The sequence below is a fragment of the Cryptomeria japonica genome, unplaced genomic scaffold (assembly GCF_030272615.1).
Source record: "Cryptomeria japonica unplaced genomic scaffold, Sugi_1.0 HiC_scaffold_15, whole genome shotgun sequence".
Lineage (NCBI taxonomy): Eukaryota > Viridiplantae > Streptophyta > Pinopsida > Cupressales > Cupressaceae > Cryptomeria > Cryptomeria japonica.
In genome coordinates, this window is record NW_026728837.1 from 2,280,834 (window position 1) to 2,297,721 (window position 16,888).

The 16,888-nt window shown below is 62.7% G+C and overlaps 2 non-coding genes across 2 annotated transcripts; both read right to left on the reverse strand.

Annotated features, from left to right (window-relative positions):
- Positions 1-6,934: 6,934 nt before the first annotated feature.
- LOC131860572 (5S ribosomal RNA) lies at positions 6,935-7,052 on the reverse strand. The gene has a single exon (XR_009359666.1). It is a non-coding gene; the product is annotated as a 5S ribosomal RNA (ribosomal RNA).
- A 7,804-nt stretch (positions 7,053-14,856) lies between these two features.
- On the reverse strand, positions 14,857-14,975 carry LOC131860518 (5S ribosomal RNA). The gene has a single exon (XR_009359613.1). It is a non-coding gene; the product is annotated as a 5S ribosomal RNA (ribosomal RNA).
- Between the last annotated feature and the right edge of the window lie 1,913 nt (positions 14,976-16,888).

Genomic DNA, 16,888 nt, shown 5'->3' on the forward strand with positions numbered 1-16,888 from the left:
ACCCACATTGGCACTCACCTTGACCCTGGCACCCACCTTTGCACTCACCTTGGGACCCACCCTGGCTCCCACCTCGGCACCCACCCAGACACCCACCTTGGTTCCTTGGCACCCACCTTGGATCCTTGGCACCCACCCCGACACCCACCTTGGCACGCAACTTGGCTACTTGCCACCCACCTTGGCTCCTTGACGCCCACCCCGACAACCACCCCCGTGACCTACCCTGGCTAGGGTTGGTGCACACCCACCCTGGTGCCCACCTTGGCACCCACCCTATGACCCACCTTGGCACGCACCTTAGTACCCACCCCGTTACCCACCCTAGGACCCACCCCGTGACCCACCTTGGCCAGGGTGGGTGCCTTGGTGCGCACAACTTGCCTGGGCTGCACACCAGGGCGGGCTCAAGATGGCACCCGCGTTCCGTTTTTTTCACTATCTTTCAAAACGGAAATTTTAAAATCTCATTTTTTTCTTTTTTTTGCCTTTTCTGGAAATTAGTGAAGGCAGCGCATCAAAGGTGCGCAATGCTGGTGCGAACCCGGGAGCGCTCCGATGTGTGCTCCAAGGTGCGGCGTGCACGAAGTCCGAGCCCGGTTTGCCCCGGGTGCGCACCTCGCGTGCACCTTCGCCGGGGTGAGCACCTTGGCTGGGTTGCGCGCCCTGGTGCGTACCAAGGAGCGCTCTGAAGTGTGCTCCAAGGTGCGGCGTGCACGAAGTCGGAGCCCGGTTTGCCCCGGGTGTGCACCTCGGGTGCGCACCTCGCGTGCACCTTCGCTGCGGTGGGCACCTTGGCTGGGTTGCGCGCCTTGGTGGGCACCATGCAGTGCACGAAGTCGGAGCCCGGTTTGCCCCGGGCGCGCACCTCCGCCAGGGTGGGCACCTTGGTGCGCACAACTTGCCTGGGCTGCGCATCAGGAAGGGCTCAAGATGGCACCCGCGTTCCGTTTTTTTCACTATCTTTCAGAACGGAAATTTTAAAATATCGTTTTTTTTTGCCTTTTCTGGAAATTAGTGAAGGCAGCGCATCAAAGGTGCGCAACGCTGGTGCGAACCTGGGAGCGCTCCGATGTGTGCTCCAAGGTGCGGCGTGCACGAAGTCGGAGCCCGGTTTGCCTCGGGTGCGCCCTGGTGGGCACCATGGTGCGCACCAAGGAGCGCTCCGAAGTGTGCTCCAAGGTGCGGCCTGCACGAAGTCGGAGCCCGGTTTGCCCCGGGTGTGCACCTCGGGTGGGCACCTTGGTGCGCATGCCTTGCCTGGGCTGCGCACCAGGGCGGGCTCAAGATGGCACCCGCGTTCCTTTTTTTTCACTATCTTTCAAAACGGAAATTTTAAAATCTCATTTTTTTTTGCCTTTTTCTGGAAATTAGTGAAGGCAGCGCATCAAAGGTGCGCACCTCGCTGCCCACCACGGTGCGCAACGCCGGTGGGCACCCGGGAGTGCTTCGAAGTGTGCTCCAAGGTGCTGCGTGCACGTTGTCGGAGCCCGGTTTGCCCCGGGTGCGCACCTCGCGTGCACCTTCGTCGGGGTGGGCACCTTGGCTTGGTTTGCCCCGGCTGCGCTCCGAAGCGGGGTTATTGGAGCGCCGCCTCTTTTTTTGTCGGAGCGTTTGGTGGGGTTTCTCGCATTGGCTCTTCCGAGGCCCGGTTGCCACCCTGGCGCGCACGAAGTCGGAAGTAGGGTTAATTGCCCGGGTGCGCACCTTTGCCAGGGTGGCACCTTACCTGGGCTGCGCACCAGGGCGGGCTCAAGATGGCACGCGCGTTCCGTTTTTTCACTATCTTTCAAAACGGAAATTTTAAAATCTCCTTTTTTTTTTGCCTTTTCTGGAAATTAGTGAAGGCAGCGCATCAAAGGTGCGCACCTCGCTGCCCACCTTGGTGTGCTCTGAGGTGCGCACCCGGGAGGCGCTACGAAGTGTGCTCCAAGGTGCGGCGTGCACGTTGTCGGAAGCCCGGTTTGCCCGGGTGCGCACCTCGCCTGCACCTTGGCCTGGGGTGGTGGGCACCTTGGCTGGGTTTGCCCAAGGGTGCGCTCCGAAGCGGGGTTACTGGAGCGCCCCCTCTTTTTTTGTCAGAGAGTTTGGTGGGGTTTCTCGCATTGGCTCTTCCCAGGCCCGGTTGTTGGGTGCGCTCCCACCCTGGCGCGCGCGAAGTTGGAAGTTGGGTTAATTGCCCGGCGCGCGCACCTTCGCCAGGGTGGGGCACCTTGGTGCGCAAACCTTGGCTGGGCTGCGCACCAGGGCGGGGCTCAAGATGGCACCAGCATTCCCTTTTTCTCACTATCTTTCAAAACGGAAATTTTAAAATCTCGTTTTTTTTTTGCCTTTTATGGAAATTAGTGAAGGCATCGCATCAAAGGTGCGCACCTCGCTGCCCACCTTGGTGGTGCTCCGAGGTGCCCACCACGGTGCGCAACGCCGGTGCGAACCCGTGGAGCGCCCCGATGTGTGCTCCAAGGTGCGGCTGTGCACGAAGTCGGACCCCGGTTTGCCCCGGGTGCGCACCTCGCGTGCACCTTGGTGCGCACACCTTGGCTGGGTTGCGCGGCCCTGGTGGGCACCATGGTGCGCACCAAGGAGCGCTCCGAAGTGTGCTCCAAGGTGCGGCGTGCACGAAGTCGGAGCCCGTTTGCCCCCGGGTGCGCACCTTAGCCGCGGTGGGCACCATGGCGTGCACGAAGTCGGAGCCCGGTTTGCCCCGGGTGCGCACCTCGCGTGCACCTTCGCCGGGGGTGGGCACCTCGGCTGGGTTGCGCGCCCTGGTGCGCACCAAGGAGCGCTCTGAAGTGTGCTCCAAGGTGCGGCGTGCACGAAGTCGGAGCCCGGTTTGCCCCGGGTGTGCACCTCGCGTGCACCTTCGCTGCGGTGGGCACCTTGGCTGGGTTGCGCGCCTTGGTGGGCACCATGCAGTGCACGAAGTCGGAGCCCGGTTTGCCCCGGGCGCGCACCTCCGCCAGGGTGGGCACCTTGGTGCGCACAACTTGCCTGGGCTGCGCACCAGGAAGGGCTCAAGATGGCACCCGCGTTCCGTTTTTTTCACTATCTTTCAGAACGGAAAATTTTTAAAATATCGTTTTTTTTTGCCTTTTCTGAAATTAGTGAAGGCAGCGCATCAAAGGTGCGCAACGCTGGTGCGAACCTGGGAGCGCTCCGATGTGTGCTCCAAGGTGCGGCGTGCACGAAGTCGGACCCCGGTTTGCCCCGGGTGCGCACCTCGCGTGCACCTTGGTGCGCACTACCTTGGCTGGGTTGCGCGCCCTGGTGGGCACCATGGTGCGCACCAAGGAGCGCTCCGAAGTGTGCTCCAAGGTGCGGCGTGCACGAAGTCGGAGCCCGGTTTGCCCCGGGTGCGCACCTCGCGTGCACCTTCGCCGCGGTGGGCACCATGGCGTGCACGAAGTCGGAGCCCGGTTTGCCCCGGGTGCGCACCTCGCGTGCACCTTCGCCGGGGTGGGCACCTTAGTGGTGCAGACCTTGGCTGGGTTGCGCGCCCTGGTGGGCACCATGGTGCGCACCAAGGAGCGCTCCGAAGTGTGCTCCAAGGTGCGGCCTGCACGAAGTCGGAGCCCGGTTTGCCCCGGGTGTGCACCTCGGGTGGGCACCTTGGTGCGCATGCCTTGCCTGGGCTGCGCACCAGGGCGGGCTCAAGATGGCACCCGCGTTCCTTTTTTTTCACTATCTTTCAAAACGGAAATTTTAAAATCTCATTTTTTTTTGCCTTTTTCTGGAAATTAGTGAAGGCAGCGCATCAAAGGTGCGCACCTCGCTGCCCACCACGGTGCGCAACGCCGGTGGGCACCCGGGAGTGCTTCGAAGTGTGCTCCAAGGTGCTGCGTGCACGTTGTCGGAGCCCGGTTTGCCCCGGTGTGCGCAACCTCGCGGTGCACCTTCGTCGGGGTGGGCACCTTGGCTGGGTTTGCCCCGGCTGCGCTCCGAAGCGGGGTTATTGGAGCGCCGCCTCTTTTTTTGTCGGAGCGTTTGGTGGGGTTTCTCGCATTGGCTCTTTCCGAGGCCCGGTTGCCACCCTGGCGCGCGCACGAAGTCGGAAGTAGGGTTAATTGCCCGGGTGCGCACCTTTGCCAGGGTGGGCACCTACCTGGGCTGCGCACCAGGGCGGGCTCAAGATGGCACGCGCGTTCCGTTTTTTTCACTATCTTTCAAAACGGAAATTTTAAAATCTCCTTTTTTTTTGCCTTTTCTGGAAATTAGTGAAGGCAGCGCATCAAAGGTGCGCACCTCGCTGCCCACCTTGGTGTGCTCTGAGGTGCGCACCCGGGAGCGCTACGAAGTGTGCTCCAAGGTGCGGCGTGCACGTTGTCGGAGCCCGGTTTGCCCCGGGTGCGCACCTCGCCTGCACCTTGGCCGGGGTGGGCACCTTGGCTGGGTTTTGCCCAGGGTGCGCTCCGAAGCGGGGTTACTGGAGCGCCCCCTCTTTTTTTGTCAGAGCGTTTGGTGGGGTTTCTCGCATTGGCTCTTCCCAGCCCGGTTGTTGGGTGCGCTCCCACCCTGGCGCGCGCGAAGTTGGAAGTTGGGTTAATTGCCCGGGCGCGCACCTTCGCCAGGGTGGGCACCTTGGTGCGCACACCTTGGCTGGGCTGCGCACCAGGGCGGGCTCAAGATGGCACCAGCATTCCCTTTTTCTCACTATCTTTCAAAACGGAAATTTTAAATCTCGTTTTTTTTTTGCCTTTTATGGAAATTAGTGAAGGCATCGCATCAAAGGTGCGCACCTCGCTGCCCACCTTGGTGTGCTCCGAGGTGCCCACCACGGTGGCGCAACGCCGGTGCGAACCCGGGAGCGCCCCGATGTGTGCTCCAAGGTGCGGCGTGCACGAAGTCGGACCCCGGTTTGCCCCGGGTGCGCACCTCGCGTGCACCTTGGTGCGCACACCTTGGCTGGGTTGCGCGGCCTGGTGGGCACCATGGTGCGCACCAAGGAGCGCTCCGAAGTGTGCTCCAAGGTGCGGCGTGCACGAAGTCGGAGCCCGGTTTGCCCCGGGTACGCACCTCGCGTGCACCTTCGCCGGGGTGGGCACCTCGGCTGGGTTGCGCGCCCTGGTGCGCACCAAGGAGCGCTCCGAAGTGTGCTCCAAGGTGCGGCGTGCACGAAGTCGGAGGCCCGGTTTGCCCCGGGTGCGCACCTTCGCCGCGGTGCGCACCATGGCGTGCACGAAGTCGGAGCCCGGTTTGCCCCGGGGTGCGCACCTCGCGTGCACCTTCGGCGGGGTTGCGCGCCCTGGTGGGCACCATGGTGCGCACCAAGGAGCGCTCCGAAGTGTGCTCCAAGGTGCGGCGTGCACGAAGTCGGAGCCCGGTTTTGCCCCGGGTGCGCACCTCGCGTGCACCTTCGGCGGGGTTGCGCGCCCTGGTGGGCACCATGGTGCGCACCAAGGAGCGCTCCGAAGTGTGCTCCAAGGTGCGGCGTGCACGAAGTCGGAGCCCGGTTTGCCCCGGGTGCGCACCTCGCGTGCACCTTCGCCGCGGTGGGCACCATGGCGTGCACGAAGTCGGAGCCCGGTTTGCCCCGGGTGCGCACCTCGCGTGCACCTTCGCCGGGTGGGCACCTCGGCTGGGTTGCGCGCCCTGGTGCGCACCAAGGAGCGCTCCGAAGTGTGCTCAAGGTGCGGCGTGCACGAAGTCGGAGCCCGGTTTGCCCCGGGTGCGCACCTCGCGTGCACCTTCGCCAGGGTGGGCACCTCGGTGCGCACACCTTCTCAAGGTTTTCTTGCCTTTTCTGGAAATTGGTGAAGGCAGCGCATCAAAGGTGCGCACCTCGGTGTGCTCCGAGGTGCGACCCGAGAGCGCTCCGAGGTGCCCACGAAGTCGAAAGTCGGGTTAATTGCATTGTTTTCCCCGGGTGCGCTCCGAGGTGCGCAACATCGGCGCGCACCAAGGAGGGCTCCGAAGTGTGCTCCAAGGTGCGCACGATGGCGTGCACCTCTGGTGCGCACGATTCGGAGCTCGGTTTGACCGGGGTGCGCACACCTTGGCTGGGTTGCGCACCTTTTGTGCGCTCCAAGGTGCGCACGAAGTCGGAGCTCGGTTTGCCCCGGGTGCGCACCTTCGCCAGGGTGCGCACCTTGATGCGCACGCCTTGGCTGGGCTGCGCACCTTGGTGGGCGCCATGGTGCGCACCTTTCGTGCGCTCAAGGTGCGCACGAAGTCGGAGCTCGGTTTGCCCCGGGTGCGCACCTTGGTGGGCGCCATGGTGCACTCCGAGGTGCCCAAGATTGGTGCGCACCAAGGAGCGCTCCGAAGTGCGCTCCAAGGTGCGCGCGAAGTCGAAAGTTGGGTTAATTGTCCGGTTTGCCTCGGGTGCGCACCTTGCGTGCACCTTCGCCAGGGGTGGGCGCCTTGGTGCGCACACCTTGGCTGGGCTGCGCACACCTTGGCACCCGCGTTTCCTTCATTTAAATTTTTTTTTTTACAATCTCTCAAGTGGGAAATTCTATAATCTCAACTTTTTTTGCCTTTTCAGGAAACTTTTGAATGGAGCGCATCATTGGTGCGCTCCGAAGTGTGCTCCAAAGCTCTCTCCAGCTGCGTGCACCTGCCCCGGCCGCGCACCCCGGCCCCGCCCAGCTTCGCTCACCTGTCCCGGGCGTCTGGTGCGGAACCTTAGAGTAAGAAACATCACCGTGCACCTTGGCCAACGTGCGCGACTCGACCGAGCGCGCACTGGCCGAGGTGCACACCGATTTCACCTGGGTGCGCGCGCAGCACCTCGGGCGCACCGGGGTGCGCGCACAACGCCCGGGTTGCACCGTGGCCTGTGTGCTCGGGGCGCCTCGGGTGCGCGCTCGGTGTCGCCCCCGCGGCGCGCGGTAGTGCGGGCAGCGCACCCCGGCCCGGCCCGGCCCCGACGAGAACGCAAACGGGCAAAAGGTTTATTCAAATAGCATTGCGACGCCCGGCGAAAAACTAAAAAAGGGTGCAACACCGGGACTTCCCGGAGGTCACCCATCCCAGTACTACTCCGGCCCAAGCGCGCTTAACTGCGGAGTTCTGATGGGATCCGGTGCACTAACGCTGGTATGATCGCACCCGTTATGAGCTTGTCGCAGTGTGTACTTAGCAAACCGCGACCCACGTGCGAATCCACCCCGGCCACCCACCCCCGTCGAGGTGCACACCCTCCCTCGCGAAGTGCGCCCCGTTCGCCAAGTGTGAGCCCTGCCCGGGTGCGCGCACCTTGCTAGGGCGTCGGGTGTGCACCCGGCCCGGCCTACGTGCGTGCACCTGGAGGGGGCGTCGTGTGCGTGCAGTGTCCCGTCTGCAACGCGGTGCCCACACACCACCTCGGGCGCAACGACCTGCGCTCACATGTGGGCCGAGTGCACCTTGGTGCATGTTCGGGGCGCCTCGGGTGCACGCTCGATCTTGCCCCGGTGCACCAAGGCGCTCGGTTTGCCCCGGGTGCGCACTTGGTGCAAGGTGGGCACCCAAAATAGGGATCAAGCACCAAAACACAAGTTTCGGGATGCAAAATGGGACCCAAGGACCACAAATGCGTTCCAAGACCCATGATGGGTCCACGAGAACAAAAATGTGTTCCGAGACTTAATAAACAAATATTGGGTTTTAGGAGAAGAAACATGCTCTGATGCCCAAAACGAGAATCGACCCCGAAAAGGCCACAGGCCAAAAGTGGGATGCGAGACAAAAAAAAATGGGACCCGAGGACCAAAATTGGGTTCCCAGGTCGAAGACAGGGCAACCGGACAAGAAACGACCTCTAAGGCTCGAAATGAGTCCCGACGACTAAAACTTGACAAGAAGCACCCATCAGGCACCCAACTCGACACCCATGGGATGCCGACCCACCCGGGCTTCCACCTAGCACACCTTGGCACCCACCCACCCTCGCACCCAACCTCGCACCCAACTTAGCACCTTTGAACCCACATTGGCACTCACCCTGACCCTGGCACCTTGGAACCCACATTGGCACTCACCTTGACCCTGGCACCCACCTTTGCACTCACCTTGGGACCCACCCTGGCTCCCACCTCGGCACCCACCCAGACACCCACCTTGGTTCCTTGGCACCCACCTTGGATCCTTGGCACCCACCCCGACACCCACCTTGGCACGCAACTTGGCTACTTGCCACCCACCTTGGCTCCTTGACGCCCACCCCGACAACCACCCCGTGACCTACCCTGGCTAGGGTTGGTGCACACCCACCCTGGTGCCCACCTTGGCACCCACCCTATGACCCACCTTGGCACGCACCTTAGTACCCACCCCGTTACCCACCCTAGGACCCACCCCGTGACCCACCTTGGCCAGGGTGGGTGCCTTGGTGCGCACAACTTGCCTGGGCTGCACACCAGGGCGGGCTCAAGATGGCACCCGCGTTCCGTTTTTTTCACTATCTTTCAAAACGGAAATTTTAAAATCTCATTTTTTTCTTTTTTTTGCCTTTTCTGGAAATTAGTGAAGGCAGCGCATCAAAGGTGCGCAATGCTGGTGCGAACCCGGGAGCGCTCCGATGTGTGCTCCAAGGTGCGGCGTGCACGAAGTCCGAGCCCGGTTTGCCCCGGGTGCGCACCTCGCGTGCACCTTCGCCGGGGTGAGCACCTTGGCTGGGTTGCGCGCCCTGGTGCGTACCAAGGAGCGCTCTGAAGTGTGCTCCAAGGTGCGGCGTGCACGAAGTCGGAGCCCGGTTTGCCCCGGGTGTGCACCTCGGGTGCGCACCTCGCGTGCACCTTCGCTGCGGTGGGCACCTTGGCTGGGTTGCGCGCCTTGGTGGGCACCATGCAGTGCACGAAGTCGGAGCCCGGTTTGCCCCGGGCGCGCACCTCCGCCAGGGTGGGCACCTTGGTGCGCACAACTTGCCTGGGCTGCGCATCAGGAAGGGCTCAAGATGGCACCCGCGTTCCGTTTTTTTCACTATCTTTCAGAACGGAAATTTTAAAATATCGTTTTTTTTTGCCTTTTCTGGAAATTAGTGAAGGCAGCGCATCAAAGGTGCGCAACGCTGGTGCGAACCTGGGAGCGCTCCGATGTGTGCTCCAAGGTGCGGCGTGCACGAAGTCGGAGCCCGGTTTGCCTCGGGTGCGCCCTGGTGGGCACCATGGTGCGCACCAAGGAGCGCTCCGAAGTGTGCTCCAAGGTGCGGCCTGCACGAAGTCGGAGCCCGGTTTGCCCCGGGTGTGCACCTCGGGTGGGCACCTTGGTGCGCATGCCTTGCCTGGGCTGCGCACCAGGGCGGGCTCAAGATGGCACCCGCGTTCCTTTTTTTTCACTATCTTTCAAAACGGAAATTTTAAAATCTCATTTTTTTTTGCCTTTTTCTGGAAATTAGTGAAGGCAGCGCATCAAAGGTGCGCACCTCGCTGCCCACCACGGTGCGCAACGCCGGTGGGCACCCGGGAGTGCTTCGAAGTGTGCTCCAAGGTGCTGCGTGCACGTTGTCGGAGCCCGGTTTGCCCCGGGTGCGCACCTCGCGTGCACCTTCGTCGGGGTGGGCACCTTGGCTTGGTTTGCCCCGGCTGCGCTCCGAAGCGGGGTTATTGGAGCGCCGCCTCTTTTTTTGTCGGAGCGTTTGGTGGGGTTTCTCGCATTGGCTCTTCCGAGGCCCGGTTGCCACCCTGGCGCGCACGAAGTCGGAAGTAGGGTTAATTGCCCGGGTGCGCACCTTTGCCAGGGTGGCACCTTACCTGGGCTGCGCACCAGGGCGGGCTCAAGATGGCACGCGCGTTCCGTTTTTTTCACTATCTTTCAAAACGGAAATTTTAAAATCTCCTTTTTTTTTTGCCTTTTCTGGAAATTAGTGAAGGCAGCGCATCAAAGGTGCGCACCTCGCTGCCCACCTTGGTGTGCTCTGAGGTGCGCACCCGGGAGCGCTACGAAGTGTGCTCCAAGGTGCGGCGTGCACGTTGTCGGAGCCCGGTTTGCCCCGGGTGCGCACCTCGCCTGCACCTTGGCCGGGGTGGGCACCTTGGCTGGGTTTGCCCAGGGTGCGCTCCGAAGCGGGGTTACTGGAGCGCCCCCTCTTTTTTTGTCAGAGAGTTTGGTGGGGTTTCTCGCATTGGCTCTTCCCAGGCCCGGTTGTTGGGTGCGCTCCCACCCTGGCGCGCGCGAAGTTGGAAGTTGGGTTAATTGCCCGGGCGCGCACCTTCGCCAGGGTGGGCACCTTGGTGCGCAAACCTTGGCTGGGCTGCGCACCAGGGCGGGCTCAAGATGGCACCAGCATTCCCTTTTTCTCACTATCTTTCAAAACGGAAATTTTAAAATCTCGTTTTTTTTTTGCCTTTTATGGAAATTAGTGAAGGCATCGCATCAAAGGTGCGCACCTCGCTGCCCACCTTGGTGTGCTCCGAGGTGCCCACCACGGTGCGCAACGCCGGTGCGAACCCGGGAGCGCCCCGATGTGTGCTCCAAGGTGCGGCGTGCACGAAGTCGGACCCCGGTTTGCCCCGGGTGCGCACCTCGCGTGCACCTTGGTGCGCACACCTTGGCTGGGTTGCGCGGCCTGGTGGGCACCATGGTGCGCACCAAGGAGCGCTCCGAAGTGTGCTCCAAGGTGCGGCGTGCACGAAGTCGGAGCCCGGTTTGCCCCGGGTGCGCACCTTCGCCGCGGTGGGCACCATGGCGTGCACGAAGTCGGAGCCCGGTTTGCCCCGGGTGCGCACCTCGCGTGCACCTTCGCCGGGGTGGGCACCTCGGCTGGGTTGCGCGCCCTGGTGCGCACCAAGGAGCGCTCTGAAGTGTGCTCCAAGGTGCGGCGTGCACGAAGTCGGAGCCCGGTTTGCCCCGGGTGTGCACCTCGCGTGCACCTTCGCTGCGGTGGGCACCTTGGCTGGGTTGCGCGCCTTGGTGGGCACCATGCAGTGCACGAAGTCGGAGCCCGGTTTGCCCCGGGCGCGCACCTCCGCCAGGGTGGGCACCTTGGTGCGCACAACTTGCCTGGGCTGCGCACCAGGAAGGGCTCAAGATGGCACCCGCGTTCCGTTTTTTTCACTATCTTTCAGAACGGAAATTTTAAAATATCGTTTTTTTTTGCCTTTTCTGGAAATTAGTGAAGGCAGCGCATCAAAGGTGCGCAACGCTGGTGCGAACCTGGGAGCGCTCCGATGTGTGCTCCAAGGTGCGGCGTGCACGAAGTCGGACCCCGGTTTGCCCCGGGTGCGCACCTCGCGTGCACCTTGGTGCGCACACCTTGGCTGGGTTGCGCGCCCTGGTGGGCACCATGGTGCGCACCAAGGAGCGCTCCGAAGTGTGCTCCAAGGTGCGGCGTGCACGAAGTCGGAGCCCGGTTTGCCCCGGGTGCGCACCTCGCGTGCACCTTCGCCGCGGTGGGCACCATGGCGTGCACGAAGTCGGAGCCCGGTTTGCCCCGGGTGCGCACCTCGCGTGCACCTTCGCCGGGGTGGGCACCTTAGTGTGCAGACCTTGGCTGGGTTGCGCGCCCTGGTGGGCACCATGGTGCGCACCAAGGAGCGCTCCGAAGTGTGCTCCAAGGTGCGGCCTGCACGAAGTCGGAGCCCGGTTTGCCCCGGGTGTGCACCTCGGGTGGGCACCTTGGTGCGCATGCCTTGCCTGGGCTGCGCACCAGGGCGGGCTCAAGATGGCACCCGCGTTCCTTTTTTTTCACTATCTTTCAAAACGGAAATTTTAAAATCTCATTTTTTTTTGCCTTTTTCTGGAAATTAGTGAAGGCAGCGCATCAAAGGTGCGCACCTCGCTGCCCACCACGGTGCGCAACGCCGGTGGGCACCCGGGAGTGCTTCGAAGTGTGCTCCAAGGTGCTGCGTGCACGTTGTCGGAGCCCGGTTTGCCCCGGGTGCGCACCTCGCGTGCACCTTCGTCGGGGTGGGCACCTTGGCTGGGTTTGCCCCGGCTGCGCTCCGAAGCGGGGTTATTGGAGCGCCGCCTCTTTTTTTGTCGGAGCGTTTGGTGGGGTTTCTCGCATTGGCTCTTCCGAGGCCCGGTTGCCACCCTGGCGCGCACGAAGTCGGAAGTAGGGTTAATTGCCCGGGTGCGCACCTTTGCCAGGGTGGGCACCTTACCTGGGCTGCGCACCAGGGCGGGCTCAAGATGGCACGCGCGTTCCGTTTTTTTCACTATCTTTCAAAACGGAAATTTTAAAATCTCCTTTTTTTTTTGCCTTTTCTGGAAATTAGTGAAGGCAGCGCATCAAAGGTGCGCACCTCGCTGCCCACCTTGGTGTGCTCTGAGGTGCGCACCCGGGAGCGCTACGAAGTGTGCTCCAAGGTGCGGCGTGCACGTTGTCGGAGCCCGGTTTGCCCCGGGTGCGCACCTCGCCTGCACCTTGGCCGGGGTGGGCACCTTGGCTGGGTTTGCCCAGGGTGCGCTCCGAAGCGGGGTTACTGGAGCGCCCCCTCTTTTTTTGTCAGAGCGTTTGGTGGGGTTTCTCGCATTGGCTCTTCCCAGGCCCGGTTGTTGGGTGCGCTCCCACCCTGGCGCGCGCGAAGTTGGAAGTTGGGTTAATTGCCCGGGCGCGCACCTTCGCCAGGGTGGGCACCTTGGTGCGCACACCTTGGCTGGGCTGCGCACCAGGGCGGGCTCAAGATGGCACCAGCATTCCCTTTTTCTCACTATCTTTCAAAACGGAAATTTTAAAATCTCGTTTTTTTTTTGCCTTTTATGGAAATTAGTGAAGGCATCGCATCAAAGGTGCGCACCTCGCTGCCCACCTTGGTGTGCTCCGAGGTGCCCACCACGGTGCGCAACGCCGGTGCGAACCCGGGAGCGCCCCGATGTGTGCTCCAAGGTGCGGCGTGCACGAAGTCGGACCCCGGTTTGCCCCGGGTGCGCACCTCGCGTGCACCTTGGTGCGCACACCTTGGCTGGGTTGCGCGGCCTGGTGGGCACCATGGTGCGCACCAAGGAGCGCTCCGAAGTGTGCTCCAAGGTGCGGCGTGCACGAAGTCGGAGCCCGGTTTGCCCCGGGTACGCACCTCGCGTGCACCTTCGCCGGGGTGGGCACCTCGGCTGGGTTGCGCGCCCTGGTGCGCACCAAGGAGCGCTCCGAAGTGTGCTCCAAGGTGCGGCGTGCACGAAGTCGGAGCCCGGTTTGCCCCGGGTGCGCACCTTCGCCGCGGTGCGCACCATGGCGTGCACGAAGTCGGAGCCCGGTTTGCCCCGGGTGCGCACCTCGCGTGCACCTTCGGCGGGGTTGCGCGCCCTGGTGGGCACCATGGTGCGCACCAAGGAGCGCTCCGAAGTGTGCTCCAAGGTGCGGCGTGCACGAAGTCGGAGCCCGGTTTGCCCCGGGTGCGCACCTCGCGTGCACCTTCGGCGGGGTTGCGCGCCCTGGTGGGCACCATGGTGCGCACCAAGGAGCGCTCCGAAGTGTGCTCCAAGGTGCGGCGTGCACGAAGTCGGAGCCCGGTTTGCCCCGGGTGCGCACCTCGCGTGCACCTTCGCCGCGGTGGGCACCATGGCGTGCACGAAGTCGGAGCCCGGTTTGCCCCGGGTGCGCACCTCGCGTGCACCTTCGCCGGGGTGGGCACCTCGGCTGGGTTGCGCGCCCTGGTGCGCACCAAGGAGCGCTCCGAAGTGTGCTCCAAGGTGCGGCGTGCACGAAGTCGGAGCCCGGTTTGCCCCGGGTGCGCACCTCGCGTGCACCTTCGCCAGGGTGGGCACCTCGGTGCGCACACCTTCTCAATGTTTTCTTGCCTTTTCTGGAAATTGGTGAAGGCAGCGCATCAAAGGTGCGCACCTCGGTGTGCTCCGAGGTGCGAACCCGAGAGCGCTCCGAGGTGCCCACGAAGTCGAAAGTCGGGTTAATTGCATTGTTTTCCCCGGGTGCGCTCCGAGGTGCGCAACATCGGCGCGCACCAAGGAGGGCTCCGAAGTGTGCTCCAAGGTGCGCACGATGGCGTGCACCTCTGGTGCGCACGATTCGGAGCTCGGTTTGACCGGGGTGCGCACACCTTGGCTGGGTTGCGCACCTTTTGTGCGCTCCAAGGTGCGCACGAAGTCGGAGCTCGGTTTGCCCCGGGTGCGCACCTTCGCCAGGGTGCGCACCTTGATGCGCACGCCTTGGCTGGGCTGCGCACCTTGGTGGGCGCCATGGTGCGCACCTTTCGTGCGCTCCAAGGTGCGCACGAAGTCGGAGCTCGGTTTGCCCCGGGTGCGCACCTTGGTGGGCGCCATGGTGCACTCCGAGGTGCCCAAGATTGGTGCGCACCAAGGAGCGCTCCGAAGTGCGCTCCAAGGTGCGCGCGAAGTCGAAAGTTGGGTTAATTGTCCGGTTTGCCTCGGGTGCGCACCTTGCGTGCACCTTCGCCAGGGTGGGCGCCTTGGTGCGCACACCTTGGCTGGGCTGCGCACACCTTGGCACCCGCGTTTCCTTCATTTTAAATTTTTTTTTTTTACAATCTCTCAAGTGGGAAATTCTATAATCTCAACTTTTTTTGCCTTTTCAGGAAACTTTTGAATGGAGCGCATCATTGGTGCGCTCCGAAGTGTGCTCCAAAGCTCTCTCCAGCTGCGTGCACCTGCCCCGGCCGCGCACCCGGCCCCGCCCAGCTTCGCTCACCTGTCCCGGGCGTCTGGTGCGGAACCTTAGAGTAAGAAACATCACCGTGCACCTTGGCCAACGTGCGCGACTCGACCGAGCGCGCACTGGCCGAGGTGCACACCGATTTCACCTGGGTGCGCGCGCAGCACCTCGGGCGCACCGGGGTGCGCGCACAACGCCCGGGTTGCACCGTGGCCTGTGTGCTCGGGGCGCCTCGGGTGCGCGCTCGGTGTCGCCCCCGCGCGCGCGGTAGTGCGGGCAGCGCACCCCGGCCCGGCCCGGCCCCGACGAGAACGCAAACGGGCAAAAGGTTTATTCAAATAGCATTGCGACGCCCGGCGAAAAACTAAAAAAGGGTGCAACACCGGGACTTCCCGGGAGGTCACCCATCCCAGTACTACTCCGGCCCAAGCGCGCTTAACTGCGGAGTTCTGATGGGATCCGGTGCACTAACGCTGGTATGATCGCACCCGTTATGAGCTTGTCGCAGTGTGTACTTAGCAAACCGCGACCCACGTGCGAATCCACCCCGGCCACCCACCCCCGTCGAGGTGCACACCCTCCCTCGCGAAGTGCGCCCCGTTCGCCAAGTGTGAGCCCTGCCCGGGTGCGCGCACCTTGCTAGGGCGTCGGGTGTGCACCCGGCCCGGCCTACGTGCGTGCACCTGGAGGGGGCGTCGTGTGCGTGCAGTGTCCCGTCTGCAACGCGGTGCCCACACACCACCTCGGGCGCAACGACCTGCGCTCACATGTGGGCCGAGTGCACCTTGGTGCATGTTCGGGGCGCCTCGGGTGCACGCTCGATCTTGCCCCGGTGCACCAAGGCGCTCGGTTTGCCCCGGGTGCGCACTTGGTGCAAGGTGGGCACCCAAAATAGGGATCAAGCACCAAAACACAAGTTTCGGGATGCAAAATGGGACCCAAGGACCACAAATGCGTTCCAAGACCCATGATGGGTCCACGAGAACAAAAATGTGTTCCGAGACTTAATAAACAAATATTGGGTTTTAGGAGAAGAAACATGCTCTGATGCCCAAAACGAGAATCGACCCCGAAAAGGCCACAGGCCAAAAGTGGGATGCGAGACAAAAAAAAATGGGACCCGAGGACCAAAATTGGGTTCCCAGGTCGAAGACAGGGCAACCGGACAAGAAACGACCTCTAAGGCTCGAAATGAGTCCCGACGACTAAAACTTGACAAGAAGCACCCATCAGGCACCCAACTCGACACCCATGGGATGCCGACCCACCCGGGCTTCCACCTAGCACACCTTGGCACCCACCCACCCTCGCACCCAACCTCGCACCCAACTTAGCACCTTTGAACCCACATTGGCACTCACCCTGACCCTGGCACCTTGGAACCCACATTGGCACTCACCTTGACCCTGGCACCCACCTTTGCACTCACCTTGGGACCCACCCTGGCTCCCACCTCGGCACCCACCCAGACACCCACCTTGGTTCCTTGGCACCCACCTTGGATCCTTGGCACCCACCCCGACACCCACCTTGGCACGCAACTTGGCTACTTGCCACCCACCTTGGCTCCTTGACGCCCACCCCGACAACCACCCCGTGACCTACCCTGGCTAGGGTTGGTGCACACCCACCCTGGTGCCCACCTTGGCACCCACCCTATGACCCACCTTGGCACGCACCTTAGTACCCACCCCGTTACCCACCCTAGGACCCACCCCGTGACCCACCTTGGCCAGGGTGGGTGCCTTGGTGCGCACAACTTGCCTGGGCTGCACACCAGGGCGGGCTCAAGATGGCACCCGCGTTCCGTTTTTTTCACTATCTTTCAAAACGGAAATTTTAAAATCTCATTTTTTTCTTTTTTTTGCCTTTTCTGGAAATTAGTGAAGGCAGCGCATCAAAGGTGCGCAATGCTGGTGCGAACCCGGGAGCGCTCCGATGTGTGCTCCAAGGTGCGGCGTGCACGAAGTCCGAGCCCGGTTTGCCCCGGGTGCGCACCTCGCGTGCACCTTCGCCGGGGTGAGCACCTTGGCTGGGTTGCGCGCCCTGGTGCGTACCAAGGAGCGCTCTGAAGTGTGCTCCAAGGTGCGGCGTGCACGAAGTCGGAGCCCGGTTTGCCCCGGGTGTGCACCTCGGGTGCGCACCTCGCGTGCACCTTCGCTGCGGTGGGCACCTTGGCTGGGTTGCGCGCCTTGGTGGGCACCATGCAGTGCACGAAGTCGGAGCCCGGTTTGCCCCGGGCGCGCACCTCCGCCAGGGTGGGCACCTTGGTGCGCACAACTTGCCTGGGCTGCGCATCAGGAAGGGCTCAAGATGGCACCCGCGTTCCGTTTTTTTCACTATCTTTCAGAACGGAAATTTTAAAATATCGTTTTTTTTTGCCTTTTCTGGAAATTAGTGAAG